Source organism: Alligator sinensis, unplaced genomic scaffold (genome assembly GCF_000455745.1).
Source record: "Alligator sinensis unplaced genomic scaffold, ASM45574v1 scaffold17_1, whole genome shotgun sequence".
NCBI classification, from domain to species: Eukaryota; Metazoa; Chordata; order Crocodylia; family Alligatoridae; genus Alligator; species Alligator sinensis.
Genome location: NW_005842491.1, coordinates 974,523 through 980,823, shown reverse-complemented (window position 1 = coordinate 980,823; position 6,301 = coordinate 974,523). Strand labels below are relative to the sequence as shown.

The window sequence follows — 6,301 nt, the reverse complement described above, 5'->3', positions numbered from 1 at the left end:
CTTTCCCTGTGACAAGGAAGAGATTAGTTAATGCTTAGTAAAGGAAGTATTCAAATCTACATACGTGGCTGACAGCTGGGAGGTCTTGAACATGGATCCTAACTCATCAGCAAGTTCCTTTCCTTCTCTTTGAAGCACAGAGAAGGAGGGATTTCAATTTGTCAGTAGCATCAGTGTGAGAGGTAGTGGAAGCTGGGTGCCTATGGCAACTGACTCCCCAGCCCCGCCCCGCCCCTGGCTTCTTTACTTTTCATTCCATCCAGGAAGAGCACACACCAACTGCAGAAACTTCCTTAGCCTGACGAAGGGTTTTCGAACTTGAAAGCTTGCTTAATAACTATTCTCCAACTATTTGGGTTGGTCTAATAAAAGATATCAAATTCACCCAAGGAACCTTGTCTGCCTAAATCCTTTTAGCGCCTTTGAAAATCCCAGGTTAAGAGACTTTCAGTTGGCCACTGTAATATTTGTAATGTATGCTCCTAGTTCACTCCTGGGCACTTATATTGACTTTTGTCTCTTCAATTAGCTTATAACTATTATATACAGACATAAATGACTGGTTTAGTCCACGTGGCTCTCTTGCTGTATCTCTGTTCCCTTCCAGCCTTCTACACCACCTGCATTGAACACACTCTTGTAAGGATTGTATATCTGTAAGAGCTAGATGGAGTTGAACAGAACTGAGAGAGGAACTGAGAGAGAGATGGCTCTGTGCGTGCACGCGCGCGTGTGTACATGAATAAAGAAACCTCTTTGGAAAAATGACTCCTGTTTCAGTGAACTGACTCCATAATGCAACATGGTACCAGAAGTAGTTGAAAATAAGTGAATACATTGCACAGAATGAGCTTTAAAAATAGAAAAAGTAAAAGAAAAATGTGGAGCAACTACAGGCTCCAGCAGAGCTGAAACTCTTCAGTCATGCAGCAGAGAACTGTAAGAGGTTTGAGCAACAATTCAACCTGTACATGAAGGTGAGTGGAGCCACTGAGAAGTCAAATGTCCAAAAGATAACTATTTTTCTGAATACAGCAGGTGCTAAGGTGCTGGATATATGTAACAGTACGCCACTGAGCCAAGCAGAGCAGGCTGATTATGAGACAGTGCTCAGAAAGTTTAAGGAGTATTGCACTCCAAAAAAAGAATAAGACTTGGGAAAAATATCAGTTCCACATGGGATCAGAAAAAGAAGGAAAATCCTTTGGGGAATTTGAAAATGATTTCAAGCTGCTGAGTCAATCCTTTAATTTTGGAGAATTAACAGACTCCATTAGAGATCAGATAGTAATAGATATCAGAGCCATGAAGCTCAGGAAAAGACTGCTGGAGGTTCCTGATCTCAAGCTAGAGAAAGCAAACAGCATGTACAAAGCAGCAGCAATCATCCAGGCTAGAGCGAAGTCTTTGGACAGTAAAGCCAGATGCTCAGTATTTGATGGAATAATGAACCCTCTCAGAAAAGAACAGAGACAAAAAAGAAATTTCAAGGGGAGGCCTGAAAATGCAATCAAGGAGAGCTTAAGAAGAGCAGCTTGAAGAGCCATACATGCTGGTAACACACATACACCAGGGCAACGTTCTGCTTTTGCACAATGCTGCAACATATACAAAAGAACGAACCATTTTGCTAGAGTGTGCAGAGGAGAGGACTGTGGGCACAGAAAGGAACAGAGTTTGCAAGCACCGCACAGCAAGGTGAATTGCAACACTGAATGCACCTGAGAAGAGGAGCTATATGGAGCTGTACAAGATACAGTATCATCACACAACTGGAATATCATGCTGGAAGCAAACAGATGTGCCGTGACTTTTAAACTGGACAATGGCGCATGAGCCAATATTACACCAGACTATATTGTAAAGGGTTTGAAAACAAAAGCAAGTATTCACAGCAATCAGGTAAGTCTCCAAGCTTGCAGTGGGGAGTTAATTCCTACTATTGGCACATGTAAGCTGGAGAGAAAGGTAAAACATTAAAATGAAAAAAATTCAGTTTTGGATGTGCCAGGAAAATGTGTGGTTATATTAGGATTAAAGACCTGTCAAGCACTAGGCCTTATTTGGAGAATATATACCGTAGAGGGGCACAGTAAAATTGAAGATAAGTTTCAGGATGTATTTGAGGGGCTTGGGAAGCTTAAAAAAATATAAAATTGAGCTGTCTAAACTCTATATTCCCACAAGGCATACTCCCAGAAATATTCCTTTAGCAATAAGACAAAGCCTGAAACCAGAACTAGAAAAATTGAATGCTCAACTATTGAGAAAGTAGAGGAACTGACAGAGTGGGTTCATTCTTTGGTAATAGTACAAAAAAAGGAAACTTTTGCCTTTGCCTAGACCCAAAAGAAAGTAATAAATATGTTATAAAAGGAACAGGTTTCCATTCCTACTAGGGAATACATTTTTGGAGAAATGTCACAAGCAACATATTCTCCACATTAGCTGCATCAGCTGGGTTTTGGCAGCTTCCATTAGAAAAAAACAGCAGACATTTGTGCACATTCAGAACTCCATGTAGAAGATTCTACTTTTGCAGATTGCCCTTTGGGTTACATTCAGCATCCGAAGTGTTTCATAAATACATACAACACATATGGGGACATACATGGAGAAACATGATGAGAGACTTGAGAGAGCTCTGGAAAGCACTTGATCAGCAAGTTTAAAACACAACAGACAAACATACAAATGTAGAGTCAGAGAAGAAACCTATATGGGCAGAAAATGAATGGATCAAAGTATACAGAGAGAGCCCAGCGGGGTACAACCAATTACTAAAATGCCACCTCCAACATATAAGGAAGGACTGCAAATGTTTTTGGGCATAGGAAAACTTGGTGGGGAAATTTGTACCTTTTCTGGTACAAAAGTGCTGCAACCTAAGAGCTTTACTGCACAAAAATTAAAAATGTATATGAGAAGCAGATCGGGATGAAGAGTTCAGGAACTTAAAACAGTTATTATAAAAGGCTCCAATACTTAAATACTATGACAGCACAAGTCAGACAAAGCTGTCTACAGATGCCTCTAAGGAGGGCCTAGGAGCAGCACTCATATAGAAGTATGGGAAGAATTGAAGACCCATCTCCTATGCTTCCAGGACTTTAACTAAAACTGAGTGTCAGTATGCACAAACTGGTAAAAAAGGCTTTAGCTTTGATACATGGATGTAAAAAGTTTCATTTGTTCCTTTATGAGAGACCAGCATTAGCTGAAACAGATCACAAGCCAATGACGGCAATAGCAAAAAGGGGGCTCACTGACACACCTCCAAGATTACAGAGCTATTCTTTCAGTTGCAGTTATGATTTAAGATTAGAATATAAACCAGGGAGAGAGTTAGTGGTGGTGGATACTCTGTCTAGAGCTTTTGACAGAACAGAAGTAGAACCAAACCCACAATTAGACATTGTACATGTCAATTTGTTAAAAAAAATGTGCCCAGTTTCTGAGGAAGTGTGGGCTGTACTCACAGATGCCATGGTACATGATCAGAATATACAAACAGGTACATGCCCAGTCCTCAAACCACTTTGAAGCAGAATTGTCAGTAATTTAAGTGATGGGCTCTTGTTTAGAAATGGCAGACTTGTTCCCAAAGTATTACCACGGAATATGTTACAGACTACAGAGATACATGAAGGACACTTAAGTATAGAGAAATGCAAAAGTAGGGCTAGAAAAACTCTGTACTGGCCACAAATGAATATGTACATAGAAAAGTATATTAAATCATGTTTAGCCTGTCAAAAATATAGACGTAGTGAAGCAAAACGGCCAACGGTAGTGACTGAGGAATAACTGGCTCTATGGTCCAAAGTAGCCATAGACCTGTTCACTCATGCTGAAAAAAAACATTGTATTGGTTTTAGACTATTACTCTCACTATCCAGAAATGGCAAGACCTGAGAACAACTACTGTAACGCATGTAATAGCACACAGTATTTCATTGCCAAAAACAGCAACCCAGTTGTGGTCAGGTCTGGTCCACAACAATGGACCACAATTTGATGGGTATGAGTTCAAGCATTTTGCAAAGGAATATGAGTCTACACACATAACCTCTAGCCCAAGATATCCACAGTCTAACAAACTTGTAGAAAATGATATCAAAATAATAAAAAGGCTGCTAAAAAGACCTGGCTAGAAAAACCTTGGCTGGGATGATATAGGTGAGGATGGTCCTGCTTTTGTTGAGCCCCAGCTCAAGTCTGGGATCGTGCCCGGTATGTAAAAGCCAATAAAGATACCAGGGGTGAAAGTATAAAGATTTATTGCTAGCAATACAAGGTGTAAGCGGAATAATTTTATGTAACAAGCACACAGAGTCTTAATTATGAGCATCTTTTATACAGGAGTATTGGACCTTTATAAGCATTTTTGTTTGTTAATTGGTTATAAGGGAGTGACGCAAGGAGTTTTTTATTGAGCATGTCTTTATACCTGTGTTTTAGCTATGTATCTCATTTTTATATATGTATGTTTTATTAGCATACTTTCTCCCCACCTAGGGGTGTGACTCTTAATATTTAAATCAGCTCTTTGCCCTATTTTACTAATTCTATTTTTGTTTTTAAGTCTCCTTTATCTAAGACTGTCTTTTCTTTATCATTGTAATTGAGCATTAGTTATAGAACAGAGACTTTTGCTTGGGCTATGTGTAGTGGTTTTTAGGTCAAACCTAACATTTTTTTTCTCTGGAGCATTTTTAATTATTTTTATTATAATTGCTTCACTCAATTTGTTTTAATATAAACCTAGTATTTTTAGCTTTTTTTGTTTGTAAAATCATTTGATTTACCTTAGGTCTGAAGATAGATAAGACGACAGGTGAACATTGTATATATAGGATATTTGATTGGTCTTGTTATAAAGGATTTTTTTATCTTGGTTTAATTTGAAGCAATTATTAGTATAATTAACTATTAGGAAACATTTAGAAGCATTAGCTGTTGTCTGAACCCGTATGGAAAACATGTCTCTATTTTTTTTTTTATAATAGTCCCCCACTTATATATATTTTGATATGTATTTTTTTTTTTTATATTTTTTAGCATAGTATAATTTTGTAAAATTTTTAAAGGGGTTGGTATTGTGATTAAGCATGAGGTAAAAACCAGGTGAGCATTGATCCCTCCCGCTAAGCAGAAGTCCGTTTTATTTAAAATTTTCCGGGCCAGATAAATCCAGACATTTTTTTGAGGGTCAAATTTTTGTTGTAAAAGGGTTTTTTCTCCTATAAGTAGGAGTGGACAGATCAGGGTGTTTTATAATAAAACCTTGAACAATTTTATAATAAGGCTTATAAAACTTAATTAAAGATTGTCAAATTATTTAAAGTTTTTTTTTTTTGAATAGGAATTTTAAGTTTTTTATTGGCTTTATCTTTTATTTTTTTGTTTTAATCTTTTATAAGGACGTAACTCCCAGGTAATAATCAATTTTTAGGGCAGGATACTGGTCCTGTGTCTGCAGCACGTCTCGTATCTGTTGATGGATGGAAGACAAAACAGAAACCAAGGACCATATATATTTTTTAATCATTTTTTTTTTTAAAACATGTAACTGTTGTTTAGTACTCATGGGCAGACTCAGAGGGTAAGGTTTACCATACATTATTTTAAACAGGCTTAATCCTAATTTAGAATGTGGTGTGACCCTTACTCGTAACAGGGCCAAGGGTAGGGCCTCTGGCCATTTGAGTCGAGCTTTTTGGTAAATCTTTGTAAGGTGTCTTTTTAAGGTCTGATTTATACGTTTTACCTTTTTATTGGACTGGGGTCTCTAAGGGGTGTGTAAATGCCAGCTGATTTTTAGGAACTCAGAAACTTTTTGAGTAATTTGTGTAATGAAATGTGGGCCATTGTTTGACCCTATTCCTTTTGGAAGTCCGAGGCGAGGTATGATTTTTTGTAGGAGTGTCTTGACTATCTCCCGGGCTTGGGCAGTCCGACATGGGAAGCACTCAACCCAATTAGAGAAAGTGTCCACAAAGACAAGGAGATATTTTATCTCTTGTTGCCGGGGCAACTCAGTAAAATCCACCTGTTATTTTTTTTTTGGCCCATTGCCTATTTTTTGATGTCTTGAAGTTTTGTTTTTTTTTCTTTTGGGTTATTTGTCTGGCAGACCACACATGTCTCTGATATCTCCTTGGCAGTCTCTTTTAATTTTATTTTAGTTATATAGTAACTGATTTATCTTATCAGGGCCCTGGGTCCGTAGTGGGTATCATGATGAGTGTTTTTTATTATCACATGAACCCAGGCAGCTGGGATGATAATGCGGCCATCC

General features: G+C 37.9%; 1 protein-coding gene across 2 annotated transcripts in view; it reads right to left on the bottom strand.

The window, feature by feature from the left end:
• LOC112551522 (uncharacterized protein C16orf45-like) overlaps positions 1–6,301 on the bottom strand; it is a 96,117-nt gene that overhangs the window by 36,375 nt on the left and 53,441 nt on the right. The gene's annotated exons all lie outside the window — the stretch shown is intronic.